Source organism: Globicephala melas, chromosome 6, assembly GCF_963455315.2.
Source record: "Globicephala melas chromosome 6, mGloMel1.2, whole genome shotgun sequence".
NCBI classification, from domain to species: Eukaryota; Metazoa; Chordata; class Mammalia; order Artiodactyla; family Delphinidae; genus Globicephala; species Globicephala melas.
This window is the reverse complement of record NC_083319.1, coordinates 46703602-46720019: the sequence shown is the minus strand read 5'-3', so window position 1 is coordinate 46720019 and position 16418 is coordinate 46703602. Positions and strand designations below refer to the sequence as shown.

The following is a 16418-nucleotide window of genomic DNA, read 5'->3' as shown; positions in this document are numbered from 1 at the left end:
CAGACCAACCCTAAATGAGAGATCAGTAATAAATCCCACACAGTAAGGAAAATAAAAACACTTCTAATGAATACTTCCTCATTATGGCCCAGGGTTGTAATGTCTCAGAGAAAAGATGCTCATATTCATTGAACAGGGGCTGACTAGAGCCACTCCAGCCACCAAAACAGCACATAAAGGTGGTGCTGCACAAAATGAGGGATGCTGGAAGCTATACTCTATTGCATTATTTCAAACATGCTTGAAGGCACATTTAAGTAGGTGGCATAAGTTATGTTGACTTTATTCTGATGGAAATCTGTCAAGTTTTCAAATCTCCATCCAGGTGGAAATGTAAAAGTTTTGAGTCATGACCCACATTAAACTCTAGCTTTCCCTACAAAACTTCCTTTTCGGGGCTTCCCTGGTGGCGCAGTGGTTGAGAGTCTGCCTGCCGATGCAGGGGACACGGGTTCATGCCCTGGTCTGGGAAGATCCCACGTGCCACGGAGCGGCTAGGCCCGTGAGCCATGGCCGCTGAGCCTGCGCGTCCGGAGCCTGTGCTCTGCAACGAGAGAGGCCACAACAGTGAGAGGCCCGCGTACCGCAAAAAAAAAGCCAAACAAACAAACAGAAAACCTTCCTTTTCTTTACGTTGTTAGAGATTTTAAGATTATAAAATATACCAGCTACTTCATACAGCCAATAGAGTCCTTGATGATACAACTTTCCCCTCTGTTACTATCCAAAAGGCAGCTCATTTTTAGAATTAAAGAACCTGAGATTTTTAGTGGTACAAATATATGCCAAATTGCTTATATCGATACTGCTTTGTGAAACGATTTTTACTTCAGGAAGACGGTGGATAGAAGGAGTAAGTTATGCCTCAGAGCCCAGATACATCCTTATTTCCTGACTCTGGTTTCAATCTGGTATTAACCAGACTAATTGGAAATATCTGAATAGTGAGGATAGTCACAGGAGAATCATTAAAAAACAAAAATATTGCTCTCTGCCCCTAGAAATCAAACTTGAAGTAGGTAACACTGAACTACACAAAAGCCTTTCTGCTGTCTTCCCCAAGCCTCCTTTTTGGGGCCACTCTACTTCCTATGTCATCCTCTTTCTTTGCCATAAGCTAGAAGGATCAAACCAGTTTTTCTCTCATCTCAAGGACCTGCCACTGTTAAGTGGCAGACACATTTCAATCTTGAAAAGTAAAGAAAGTAACAGAGGTGTTAGGTCTGCCATCATAGAGCTGCTGAACAAATGCCAACAGAGGCTTATTTTCAGATTTCTTGTGATGTAAGAAAAGCATCCCACCATTGTTAAGCTCCTGTTAGACATGCTTTCTGATACTTCTAAGTGGAAGCATTCCTCGCTGAAATATATGTTCTGATCCCAGTCTGTTATTTTGAGAATTTTCTTTAAGTGATTGACCACATTGATCAATCATTATTTGTTGTTTTCTTATTGGCTTTGTATAGCAAAATGATGTCTGGTTAACTTTTTTTTTCTAGATAATTAAAATACCTTGTTAAAAGTCAGAACAACCTATGAAGCTGGTCACTCTTTGGCCCATTTCAGCATTTTATTGAGAAAAATCATCTCTAATTGGAAAAGAGATTCTTTAATTTTTACTGAATCCTCTGGAAAAGAAGATTTCCATTCATAACACAAAACCCAACATAAAAATCCTCTTCATCTATCTTTCAATCACCCCAAAGACCCACTCATCACAGTATGGCAACTTAATCCCAATCTTCTCCCTCTATTTCTAAAGTCTTTAAAAATTTTCCTTTAACCCAACCTCTTGTCACTCCTGTCTCTGCCCTTTCACTCTTTCTTTACAAAAGAATAACTCCCAACCCTGAGCAGTGAAGATCAATCAAATGGGTTTCAGCTTACTGTTCTTTTTTTTTTAAGCATCTTTATTGGGGTATAATTGCTTTACAATGGTGTGTTAGTTTCTGCTTTATAACAAAGTGAATCAGTTATACATATACATATGTTCCCGTAACTCTTCCCTCTTGCGGCTCCCTCCCTCCCACCCTCCCTATCCCACCCCTCTAGGTGGTCACAAAGCACCGAGCTGATCTCCCTGTGCTATGCGGCTGCTTCCCACTAGCTATCTACTTTACGTTTGGTAGTGTATATATGTCCATGCCTCTCTCTTGCTTTGTCACAGCTCACCCTTCCCCCTCCCTAAATCCTCAAGTCCATTCTCTAGTAGGTTTGTGTCTTTATTCCTGTCTTACCCCTAGGTTCTTCATGACGTTTTTTTTTTCTTAAATTCCATATATATGTGTTAGCATACGGTATTTGTCTTTCTCTTTCTGACTTACTTCACTCTGAATGACAGACTCTAGGTCTGTTTACTGTTCTTACTGTCTCGTCCTTCACCCCCTATTCCAGGCTGCCCAACAAAGCCCCAGATTATGGAAACAAAGAAAAAAAAATCCTCCTGGTATGTGAGAGATACAAGAGATTCTGAAAATTCACCTGTAATTTTTTTTCCTGTACCATAACAAAGGGTGACATGTTTAAAAGAATAATATATATAAAATCAATTATTAAAGAAATACTATAAGCAAGGGGAGAAATTTTTTATTACTAATCACTTCATAACATGACTGATTTTCCATTTCTTCTATAAGAGATATCTTTAAGACTTCTTTTTTATGTTGTTTTGAGTGTTAAAAAAAATTCCTAGGTTTATAATAGTTCTATAAATTTAAAGTAGTACTTGGACATTTTGTTTCCTGCTATTGTCTTTAAAAGAGAGAAGAGATATGGGAACATATGTATATGTATAACTGATTCACTTTGTTATAAAGCAGAAACTTACACACCATTGTAAAGTAATTATACTCCAATAAAGATGTAAAAAAAAAAGAGTATTTGACCGCTTAGCAATTCTCTCTCTGATATGCTGAGCTCTAGCTAACTGCCTATTGCCTCCGATTCATTGCATGAGAGGGAAGAAGTGGCTTTCTTAGTCATAAACCTGACTTCATATACCTTGACTGAAACCAAAGGATTCAAAACTCAAAGCAAAATTTAAAATGTACTTTCATGGTTTCTCTGGCTGTACATTTCCCAGTCATGAGGTTTGGCCCAACCAAGAGGCAAGGATGTCTGTTTCCCATTAAGTAATTTCAAACTATGTACAACTTATTTTTAAACTAAAATCTGCAAAGTTAGTAAAAATAATTTTATAGCCTTGTTTCTCTTAGGACCATCTAACATGAATTGTTTCCAATTTTAGAGAGGGTCAGGCCCTTTCTACTTCCAAATATAAAAAAAAAATCTGAAGCCAACACATTAAAAATATTAATAGTATCTTTTATATAGGAAGTGAGATTATGAGTCTACAGTTTCTGTAATCTATATCATGCTCAATTAAAAAATACTTGAAATTATTTTTGATAGGTGAGAAAAGGCAATTGGGAAGACCTATTTTAATAAGAGAACTGGTTGCCTGAAAATTTATTATCCTTTACTGTGAGGAAATGGTCACTCAGGTCTGTTATGAAAACATTTGTTGGCCATCAGTTAAAAAACCCTTAGTCAGATTATTTTAGATTCTGAAAAGAAAGTGAAAAAAAAAATGGTTAGGGGTAAGATAAAATCTGTTCTTGGGAGAACTAGCTGTTATATTTAAAATATATCACTGCTTCTAAACTGGATAGATGCATTTCTTGCCATATAACTTTATCCCTGTTCATGCAATGCTGTTAACTTTGAGTTGTAATATTCATCTTTCAACAGTAGTAGGATTCTAGGAAACCGAGCTCATTATAACTTTCTCCACTGAAGAGCTGAGTTCTGAAGTATTCATCTTCACTGGGGTATCAGTAAAGATAGGCTGGGTTATGTTGTGAAAGCAATTCCAAATCTTAAGGCTTAGCACGTACAACTTTACTCTGCTCTTGCCTACACAAAGCCATCTGTAGGTCCAGTAGCTCTCTAGGGCAGCTCCCTTCTAAACAGTGACTTAGGGATCAGGTTCTTTTTTTTTTTTTCTTTTTCCTTTTAAATCTTGTAGCTCTACCATTTGGAACTGCAGTCACATGGCAGGGGGAGAGAAAGCTTGAAGAACTTAAGTGCCTCATTCCAGAGATGACATGCCATTTCCGCTCATAGCCTATTGGCTGGAAGTAGTCTTATTGTCCAGAACTAACTATATAGAGACTGGAAGATGTAAGAGAGCACATGGAATATTTGATGAGTTTTATGGTCTGTGCCTTAGAACACATGCGACTTTTAAGTCTCAGCAGTGAGAGTCTAGACAATCCTCAGCTCTCTTTTCCCCCAACATAGCCACCCTGGAAAACGAGAATTTCTGATGGTGGCCCCAGAAGATGAAAAGAGCCTGGGAATCTGTGGGACTACTGGGAAGGGCACTGCTCTGGCGAACTATCAAACTATAGCTGACTTTGGGTAAACAAGACATACACTTTTATATATTAAGCTGGTGAGGTTTCAGGGGTCATTTTATTAATACGATGTAGCCTATCCCATCCTGAATAATGCAGTTGGATTGGAAATGTCTTCTGCCTTGCTTTTTTATCTTTTTTGTTCTTATTTGGGTTTATTCCCCATTTTAATCACATTATTTTTTAACTAAATTTAAATATGGAGCTACAAGATCACATTTTTAGAGTCATTAGGTAAGATAGTAGAAATTATATCATAAGGAGAGGAAATATAACGCTTACCCAGTTGAATACATAGGCTGTACAAACTATACAGTCATTGGGAAACAATGAAATGACCCAGTATTTCCTTCCCCCATTTTCACAAGTCAGGCATGTCACATGACCCTTCTCCTAGTCTCTGGTTGCAAGTCTGGGCAAGGATGTCCTCTTTCTCACTCTCAAGACTGCGTTGGCCTTGGAGCAGGCACTGTAGCTGGATGACTGACTCAGGATGGTCCGGAGCATAGAGGGTTAGAGTCTGAAATGTTTCCTGGTTAATTCCTGATTGGAATTATTCCAATTGTTGGTTTTCTGAGAATAAGTGAGTAGGGAAATATTTTTCCAGAAACTCTTCAGCCAAATAATGTGAAACTCAAGATCCTGCTAACATGAGAGTAGATTTTCTAACACCTCCCTACTTTAAACCAAAATTATGTCACCAGATATTCACCGTAATGTAACTGAACCTAGAAAGAGTGTTTGTGGAGTGGAACCTATTTGTTTCAATTCATCACTGTATATTTAATACCCTGATAAAATTGCTGTATTCTTCTTACACCAATATGCATCAAAAATATTTTTACATACATTACAGTGTCCTCAATGTTCCTCCATTATCTTTGATTTTTCTCTTTGTATGTCAAGTGAAATTATGCATTCAGAAAAAAATTACTGAACTCTGACAAGATTTCATAAAATTATAGGTGAGATAGATGTACAATAATTAAGGTCAAGTAAACCACTACTTTTCGCAGAATGATTCTTAGGTTTCTTGTTTTTTTATAGTTGAAACAACATAAGTATATGATTTATTAATATACCAAATAGAAATACTTTTAGTGAGAAGAACATTAAACTCCATGGGCTATGACAGTTTAATTGGCATAGCAGCCAGGATCCCAGCAGAATAAGGAATGGCATACTCAAACTGGATAATTGATGAGATTTTAATAGAAAGAATTTTTTTTAAAAGGTACAGGGTGAGGTTTTAGGAAAACAGTGAGGGATGGTGCTGTATCCTGACACTAGCAACAGCAGGGAGCTGTTTCTAACCCTAGAACAAGGGACACAGGAGAGAACAGTTATGAGAACCTAGGGAGAGCAGCTATATAGAAAAGACCATCCAAGCTTCAGATCTCCTGCTAGTGTCTTCCTTTGGCCAAACTCAACAGGAGGTGAGGAGGAAAGGGAACCAGTGAGGTAGTCCCTATGTATTAATTTCCCACAACAAAGAGCAGAGTGAAAAAGCATGAAGAGTTAATCTGGGAAATGGAGCAAAAGAGATATGTATAGCACAATTGGTGCATGACTTTAAAAAATAAGTTTAAATGGCATGCTTACTTTTTGGCTAAGTTGGACTCCATCTGCCCCTCCTGTCATCAGACAACATTACTTCTCTCTCCTTTCCCATAGTTTCATATATATATATATATATATGCCTTTGGGGAAGAAGAACCACATTTTGGTAGTTGGCATGAGGCCCTTAAGGGGTAAAACAAATCAGAGAAGGGTTGGAATACCATCTATCTCCTACACTGTTTGTTGGATTCATTTTGAGACACCACAGAGAAGTCAATAAAATAGACCAAGAAACCATGGGAATACTAAGAGTTTTTAGAGCCTAGGTGACAAAAATGAAGAGTTGAGGTAGGAGATTCTTCTTCCCATCTTTGCATGGAATCCACGAATGTTCTGGCAATCCCAAGATTGGAAGCCTTTGATGCATCTGGCAACAATACTATTGACATTACTATTGAACTCACGGTAAGCGGTGGCAATGGTGGGGCTTTTCCAAATGGCTTCATGAGCAGGGGAATTAAGCCACAAATGAGAGCTGTTGGAAAGAAAGACCAGAGCAAACCTGGTGGTGTGCTGGTAATATTTGACAACCAGCTCTCCAGGGAGGATTAAAAAGCCCTGGTTTATAGTCTTTTCCATCATAGCCAATTGAAAGCTATCAACATAAATTCACTAAACATGGATTTGGGAGAAATGTGCACAGCTGGCTCTTGTGAGCTCATGGTCACCCTTCCAGCACAGCAATGGCCACAGACCCTGTATCCTGATGGTAGCTGAAAACTGACTTGGGAAGCGTGTGAGACACCTTAGATGACATTACACTTTCGTGGTCATTACGTTCTACCAATCAAATGAGGGGACTGTTGCCATCATGATTTAGGAATACAAAGAAAGAACTACTTAATTCTTTTCCCTGTGGTCTTACTTAGGTCAGTGAACTCTGGGATATCAGGGCAGCATGAATAATATGTCATAATTACAAAAATTCCAGAAGGTATGCTAAAGACCTTTATGTATGGAATAAGCAAGAATATGAGTGGGATGGAGCAATGCAGTGTCTAACACAAGATCATGTGGATCCTATTCATGCATTTTCTTTGCCACTGTGCGACCATCAGTATTTCTCCTGGTTTGACGTGGGTTGTTTCCCTTTCCAGCCTGCTTTAGTGACTCTCTCTTCCTACCTCAACATAATTGTTTCCCTGGCTTTTCTTCATTTTCCCAGGGTACCATATAACTGCTCAAGTCTGGTTTGACTCAGCACGTCTGATTTGTATGGGTGAGGCAACGTGCATTGCTCAAGTCCCATCTTCTATTTCCTGGTTCTGCCACTCCCAGCTTCAAATCGACTCTTGCCTGCTCTTGTACTCCTTCAAATTATGTAGAGATTCAGCTATACCCTCTGACTGCCCCTCTGGCAGGTTCTTGGAACTTGCGGGTAGTCTGCCTCATGTTGGGCAAGTTATGACACATTCCACTGAAAAATTAGGTCACTGCCAGATACTAAAACAGGATCATCTATTTCAAAAGTTCAGTGTAGGCAGTACATCTTCTGTACCGTTCCGTCTCCACCTTCAGTGACATTTGACCCTTCCTTGTCTCTTTCATGTCCAGTAACCTAAAAAGCAACTTTATTTAGTAACTGTGTGTATCTTGAAACCTAAACTGACCTAAAACCATTAAGAGAACTAAGAAAATCACTTCTATTGGCTTTCTACTGGTAGAGTATTGGGCACTGGAAGTTATTTTGAGGCAGGGTGATCTCTTTTGTTCTGAAGAGATCATATCACAAATTAAGTCAGCACTCCTCTGGTTAAGAAAGCAGCCTTATAGTAAAATATTATTTGTATTTGATGTTTAACTTTCTCACTTTTCTGGGCTTCATGCCTCAGCTCAAGTAGTCAAATAACAAGGTTCTTTGCTCACTGGATCATCCATAATTTATATCTTTCTTTATATTCCATCATGTCAACAAAGGCAATTTATAGCACAAGATCTGATTAAAGTATATGCTTACTTCCATGAGCTTGATTTCTGTCTACACAAGGATCCTTGCTCAATCTGATTGGGATTTATAATTCTCTTTTAAAGAAAGCTAATTTTATCTTAAGGCAGATAAATATATATATATATATTTTATATATATTCTCTTGTATATATGTTCATACACACACAGCCACTGGTAAGCAGTATTATCATCCCCATTTTATAGGTTAAAAAAAGTCTGAGGCTTAGTAGATTAAATAACTGGTTAAATAACTAACTCAAGTTTGCACAGTAAGATTCAGGATTTAAGATCATTACTTATTTATTTTTAATTCATTTATGTCTATCACTTGAGTAAAAATATAACCTTGATGAAGACAGGTATATGGACTTCTGATCGCTCCTGTATCTTCAGTCCCTAAAATATTGCCTGGCTTGATTGATATTGGTTGAGATGAGAAGGCAGGTAGGATATCCTCCAGCTAACTATTCTCAGTCACTGGGCAAGGGATGATGAATAAGGAAGAGGTTCTGCAGGTTAGAGGAAACAAGGAGGATGGTAGAGACATGAGTAAGTGTAGGTTTAATTGAGATAATATTAGAATGTGTACTGATTTGTGTTTTCATAAAATGTTTCCACCATTGGTTCCTAACTTGTCCAATTATGCAAGAATTAAGCAATTTTTGTTTTGTTTTTCATCATGAGCTGATGATCTGTAAGCATGGAGTTATTCAGTTTTAAGAATTTTGTTTAATCTACTTTTTCATGCATGTGTTAATTAGAGGTTGGCTGAAATGGAAGGTTAATATTTTTGTCTATATTCTGTTTCTAAGTTTGAATACTGACTTAACTTGGTTCCCTGGGAAGAAAATTGTCTCTATTTGTATTAGAACATGAGATTCTGCTCTTTTTTTTTGTTTTTTGTTTGCGGTACACGGGCCTCTCACTGTTGTGGCCTCTCCCATTGCGGAGCACAGGCTCCGGACGCACAGGCTCAGCGGCCATGGCTCATGGGCCTAGCCGCTCCGCGGCATGTGGGATCTTCCCGGACCGGGGCACAAACCCGTGTCCCCTGCATCAGCAGGCGGACTCTCAACCACTGCTCCACCAGGGAAGCCCAGATTCTGCTGTTTTAATTAGTAGATTTAAAAGTTAATTAACACTGGGTGTGAAAATAACATTTGTGAAACTAATATCAAAATAATTATTCGTATAGAACATAATGCAAGATTTATTTAGATGTTTATTTTGGCTCTGAGAAAAATGTTGAAGATTATTCTATCATAGGTTGAATTGTTTTTGGAATATTTTCCATTCTATGACTATAAACAATGACTAAATGGATTCATCCCTGCAGTTAACCTATAATTTTCTTATATCACTTAGAGTCACATGCAAAAATTTTAATTTACATTATTAAAAATTCTACTAAGTGATTTCACATTCATTGTTATGCTTGACAGAATCAAAATTATAATAACCTGACATGTATATATTACACAAAATATTCCTAATTGGAAAAAAAAATCGTAATATCACATTTATCATGTTGCTCCTTTTTCTAAAATAAGAACTGCATCTCTACATTTTATTCTTAAATGTTTGAGAGTTGAATTATCATTATTGTGATTTTTTTCTTTAAATACGTAACAAGAAAAATATTTGAAATACTAATTTTTGAGTTACAGATCCACAGTAAATTATTTCTGTAGAAAATGAATACAAAAAATTATAACTCCAACTAAAGATAAAAATTATGCAAACAATACAGTTATGATTAGGAATGACTAAAGTAAGATCAACCTTAATATTGTATTATATTGTAGAATGCCATTTCAATTAGACATTATACTGATTAGATTTGGAAACATAAACGCATATAAAAACAGATTTAACCTAATGGATGATAACATGAGTCTTAGAACTAGTCCTTTATAGAAGCAAAGAGGTTCTGCCATTTGTGCGATTGTTTACTATATTTCCCCAGCCACATACAACAATTCCTCAAACTTGGCTATGAACTGTACTTTTTAGGACTGTGATGTAAGTCCCTTGTGTATGCAGATATGAAAATAGAATTTAGATATACTGAACTAAGCAGAGTTTTCAATACCAACCAATCAACTAAGGGCTCTTTTCACTCCTCCATTAAGTATTCAAGATGTTCCCATGCTTGGTTAAAATTGTACCTGGTCTAGGTTGATCACTTTGTGGAGTGACCCGTTTCCTCAACCTTGAATGGCCCATGCTCTCTCGGTACCTTGCACTCATCCGACTGCAGTTGCTGCATTAACCCGCTCATTTTTATCACCAGGTGTAGAAATATCAAGATGCATCTAAAGGAATCTCCTGAGGTCCATATATATGCTTGTTTCTGTCTCCATTGTATAAAAACAAGCCTGGGTAATTGTTCAGAGCCTACACTGACAAGGTTTGAGTTTCAGGTTTCAGTAGAACCCTTATTACATCCTTTCTGGAAACCAGAATGTCTAATAGAGCAGATTGACATTGTGGAGACAAGAATCACACATTCCTGAAATGGTTTACTGGGAGTTTCAAGGGTTAAGGTCAGAGCAGACACCATGAGTGCTCTTCCCACATCCCCTCAGATTCTTCTTCCACTCCATGCACACGTGCCCCCAGTATGAGCTCAACTTTCGCAAACCAGCACCTGTATGTTTGTCAATGGCTACTGTATTACTTTTCTGAGGCTGCCATAACAAAATACCACAGACTGGGTGGCTTAAACAACAGAAATTAATTTTCTCACAGTTCTGGAGGCTAGAAGTCCAAGACCAAGGTGTTGACAGGTTTGGCTTCTTCTGAGGCCTCTCTCCTTGCCTGGTAGATGGTCACTTTCTTTCTGTGTCCTCACATGGTCGTCCCTCTGTGTGTTGTCTGTGTACTAATCTCTTCTTATAAGGACATCGGTCATAATGGATTAGTGTCTACCCATATGATCTCATTTTACTTTAATTACCTCCTTAAAGACCCTATCTTCAAATACAGTCACATTCTGAGCTACTGGGTGTTAAGACTTAAACATATGAGTCTTGGGGGACATAATTCAGTCCATAACAGTTATCTTCAGTCTGTTACAATCACTTTTGCCATACAAGCAGGAATGAAATATGCCTGGGAATTTATGTTCCCCCAGCCATTGCTCTGAACCAATGGGTACAGAGGTGAGAATAATCTAACTTCTTTGCCTCTGAGGACCAATTCAGAGTTGTGGCCTACACTGTCCCCAGAACTCCATGACTGGAGTGAGCAAAAGTTATCCTCAGTTGAATGCGGCTTAATTAACGTATCCTTGACTGGTCTTCTTCCCTTACCATTCCCATTTCCTCACCCGCCTACGGTATTTTCTTGGGAATATATCCTAATAAATCACTTACACACAAATTCCCATGACAGGATTTTTCTTTGTCTTTGGGACTGTTATGAGTTGAATTTTGACTCCCCCAAAGATATGTTGAAATCCTAATGTGTAAATGTGACCTTATTGGAAATAGGGTCTTTGTAGGTGTGCTTAAGTCAAGACGATGCCATACTGTCCAGTATTAGTCCTAAATCCAATATGACTGGTGTCCTTATAAGAAGAGGGAAACTTGAACAGAGAGACAGAGACACACAGGGAGAATGTCATGTGATCACAGAAATAAAAGGAGAGAACAGCCTGTGAAGACAGATGTAGAGGTTGGAGTGATGTATCTATAAACCAAGGAATGCCAAAAATTTCTAATTAATCACCAGAAGCCAAGAGCGAGGCACGGAACAGATTCTCCCTCAGAGTGCCTAGAAGGAACCAACCCCGCCAACACTTTCGTTTTGGATTTCTAAACTCTGGAAGTGTAAGACAACAAATTTCTGTTGTTTTATGCCACAAACTTTGTGAGACTTTGTTATGGTAGCCCTAGGAAACCAATGCAGAAACCCAACTGAAAATAAGTAATTTCAGAAGTGGTCCCAGATAGCATACTCTTGGATGTGATTTTGGAATTAGATCACTTGCCAGCTGTATAGCAATAAAGATCCCATTGTAAGAGATAAACTGTGTTAAAAACCTCCAACTCACTCTAGCATTATAACTGCTATAATTTTCACCAGTGGTGAGTTGGGATGGGATACAGGTGAGAAGAGATGCAATGACTTGCACAATACTAAGCATTTGAGAAATATGGAGGGATTTGTCAATTACCAACCTGGTGTACTGTGTGAAAGAAAGTTAGAAAGCCTCCATGGAAGCATTTAAAGAGATCCGCTATTTCTGTAGCTAGAAAGCAGATGGAACTGAAGATTGGATGATGAACTATATGGAAAAAACTCACTCTTCCTCCTCTGTGTCTCTTTTGTTCTCACACTACTACCATAGTCACAACACTTCCAACACCAGATGTGTGGGTGTTTTTCCACACCAGGAAATTCTGACACCAGCTGGATGTGATACAATTTATCTCAGTTCTGACACTGTTTACCTGGAGATGGCATCAGATCCTACAAGGTAAGTGTTCAGTCCCACAAGACTTCTCCCCACTTCAGATGCCAATCACACATAGTAGTTGCCCACAACTTCCATTTGACTAGGCTCTAAATCAGAGCTTCCCATGGCCTCCTCCCCCTTGGATTTGATAATTTGCTCACAAAGCAGTTCACAGAACATAGGGAAACACTTATACTTAATAGTTTATTATATAATAAAGAATATGATAAAAGGTGCAGATGAACATCTAGATGAAAAACGTGTAGGACAAGGTATATGGGAAGGAGTGCAGAGCTTCCATGCCTTCTCTGGGTACATCACGTTACTCTCCCAGCAACTCCATGTGTTTGACCGCTGGGAAGCTCTCCAAACCCCATACTATAGGGATCTTTATGGAGGCTTCATCGTATAGGCATGATTGATCATAAACTCCATTTCTAGCCCTTCTCCCCTCTCTGGAGAATGGGTAGTGGGGCTAAAAAATTCCAAGGTTCTCATCATGGCTTGTTCTTTTTGGTGACCAGCCCCCATCAAAGAGCCCACCAAGGGTCACCTCATTAGAACAAAGGACACTACTATCACCCAGTAAATTCCAAGGGATTTAGGAGTTCCACGTCAGGAACAAGGGTCAAAAGCCAAATATTAGAACAAAAGATACCCCTAATACTCTTCTCACTCAGGAAATTACAAGGCTTTAGGAACTCTGTGCCAAGAACTGGGGGCAGAAGACAATATATAAATTTTCTATTATTTCATAAGCACTTTTTTATTGTAAAAATAGTAGACAAGTAATGATTACTGAATCCACAGCCTTGGCAAGTTTTTTATGCTAAAATCAAAGCCCTGATAGGAAAGGAGTGGGGTTCTAAGACATTGAATGGAGACATATGGGTAGATGTGTTCAGAACATGGGACCCCTGATTCCTCTGAACCCCTGGGCCTGCAAGCACAGCCTACTTTGTTTTGCTGAAGAATAGCAGCCTTCTCTTGCCTGAAGACCATACCAAAACCTCAACTGAGTTGGATGCTTTGGAGGATAGTAATTGTTCTCTTCAAGATCTGACCCCACTCCCCCTCCTTGTCCTCTAGTTCTTTAACAAGTCTCAGCATGGGCCAACTAGGGAAGTACTTCCTTGCTAGAGGCAAAAAGGAATTATTTACCTAAGGAACTTCAGGACACGATTAATTGTAGCAAAAGAAATCCGGGGTGGGGGTGGGAGAGAGCAGGCCAGGAAGTAGATCTTGATAGCATTGGATTTGGGTAGGGGTTAGGGATGGTGAAAGATAAGCTCCGTAAGGGAGAACTGTCCAATAAGGGAGCATTCTCCCATGACTGAAAACTCCCTGGCAAGAACACCTGGAAATGGTCCTAAAATATTGTTGAGATGGTTACTGGAGGCTTGCGGGGACAAAAGGCTCCTATTAAATTAAGGGCAAATGACAGAATTCCCCTGGCAGAGATTTGAGGAAGAAATCAAAAGGCTCAGGGAAGTAAGCTTGTTAGAATGGCTCTATTGTATAATGGTTAAGAACCCATCAGCTGGCTAACCATTCTTTGGAAGGGCCAGAAAATGCTCTCATCACTAAGCTTATGAAGAATAAGCTAGTGATGGAGGTATTGGCATGTCTGGCAAGCTCAGTGGTGACTGCACCAGGGTTGATGATAGGCAATATTATTAGAGAACCAGGTTCCCTGCTGTCAGTGGGAATGATATGATTCCAGAATAGCAGAGGTCAAGTGGCAATACTCAACCACTAGGGATCTATGGTGATGGCTAGTATGCCAAGATGTTGCTAAAGGAAAAATAGATGGACAGATGACAAGAGCATGGCTCGATATACATAATGAAAAATTATTAGAATTGGATGGCATAAGGCTGATTTCATCAGTGCCCATGGAATACCACTTCCTCATCCAGTTTAAAAACTGAGCCAGTCCTCACACCCACAGAAGGGCCCTACAATGCCACAAGTATATACTGTAGACTTTTCTGCGATTTAATTTGTCATATTTTGCATATAATTCACTTCTAATTTGAAATTAGTCAGCAAGTCCACTATGTACATTCTAGTCTCTTTATACTGGCTAATGACGCCTCTCATGTCCGGAATACACTTTTGCACCTTCTCTGTGTGAGTGCTACCCTGTTTTAAGTCTTCAGTAAAGTCTCTCTCAATGACCTCCATGTCTTGGTAGTCTCCCCTTCCTCTAAACAGCTATCCTGTTCATTTAATATTTACTATATTCAGCCTTGATTAGTTGTTGAAATTTTTATATGTACAGAAAAGTCCTGGGAATTCCCTGGCGATCGAGTGGTTAGGACTCTGTGCTTTCACTGCCGAGAGCGTGGATTCAATCCCTAGTCAGGGAACTAAGATCCTGCCAGCAGCGCAGCACAACCAAAAAGAGAAAAAGAAAGAAAAGTCCATTTTTCCAACTCGATTCTTAGACCCTTGCAAACAGGATCAATCTTATATGCCAGTACTTATTACAGTGCTCTCTTGCTTAACAAAATCTTAATTAGAATTTTCCATTTAGCATTTTAATCCCTTTCATTCTTTGAACTAGAAATGGAGCTGTTTATCACTGCTTATAAGAATGCAAATATTATTACATCCATACATTTATCTTAGATTCTTAATTGGCAGAATTACTTGAAATCCTGGAGATAAACTTAAATAGGAGTATTTAATATGGAATGATTAACCTGGGTATTCAGGTAGATTAAATTCAGGGTTTTTTTTTTTTCAAGCTGGAATTATGTTTTCAACATCAGATGAGTCAAAGGAAATAATAGCCGCTGTAGAACAGGTACGTGGTCTTACAATTTAGGCCCTTTTATAACTCTGTCATCTATTACTTCATATTGACTACAAAGCCACAATCGCTATCATTGTATCCTTCCATAAATTATCGTGCCAAAATGGGAAATGTGACTGTTTCCTAAATGCTGAAAATTATCAAAGTGTCTTCGCCCAGAGAGACTTGAAGAAGATGCTGGGACCACTCTATTCAATATCAAAACTTGTTATGCAATTTTAGAAATTAAGATACTGTGGTACTGGTTAAGAGAAAGACTAAAAGAACAGAATAGAAATAATACCTATCTATCTATCTATCTGCCTATCATCTATCTATCTATCTACTTTTATAGATGCACACACAAATATACACATGCACACATTTATAGCTTATAAAATCTTCTTTATATATGATAAATCTCACAAGAAAAAATTTAAAAAGAAAGAAGGATTCAAAGTTAATATGGTGATAGCAAAAAAAGAGCTTTGAGTTTTTGAGTATTTTTTTCAAGGTAGTCACATCCCAGCATATAACCACAAACTTAAAAAAGAGACCATTTACAGGATGATATAATCCTTTCAAAAATATACTTATCCTCAGTTTCTTGATTAAATCAGATATTCTTCCACTTGACAGAAGCCCTTGGTTCCCATTTTTGTTAGCATTTGTTGATTACTCTGAGGACTTCATCCAGTACCTCGCACTTAACTGTTTTGTGCTGAAATGAAATACTTCATTAAGCTATGAAACCCATATTTCTTAATTTTCAATTCAAGCAATGATGCTTTTTGCTTTTAATTTTATTTCCTTTTTAATCCTAAGGGTATTAGAGCAAACACACAAAGATGACAGCATTTCTACTTTAACATCCATCTGCTTTGAATTCTCAACGTCCTGTACTATAATTATTTCTATAGCAACCAGTTAAGGAAGTGCCTTGACAGACACAGACTCAAAAGAAGAACATGCTGTGACAGGCTTAGCACTCGGCCATAGGGCTTTGTATCTCCTTGAGTTTCCAGTATTAAACATTACAGCTTCAGAAGCCCATGTCTTTCTCTCCTCCTTGGTTTCTAGTATCAGTAATATTTCTGCTCCTACAGCATCATTGGCATCTTTTTCTAACATGCTGCTTCTTTTTCTTCAGAGCTTTTCATTAAATCGCTT

General features: G+C 38.3%; 1 long non-coding RNA gene across 2 annotated transcripts in view; it reads left to right on the top strand.

Moving 5' to 3' along the window:
* Positions 1-16418, top strand: part of LOC138842726 (uncharacterized) — a 58315-nt gene that overhangs the window by 28184 nt on the left and 13713 nt on the right. Inside the window, exons 8-9 of one of the 2 annotated variants that reach the window (XR_011377536.1) lie at positions 12341-12469; positions 15202-15260. This is a non-coding gene — a long non-coding RNA (uncharacterized lncRNA). The remainder of the gene's footprint in view (positions 1-12340; positions 12470-15201; positions 15261-16418) is intronic. The other variant, XR_011377537.1, reaches the window with a different exon arrangement.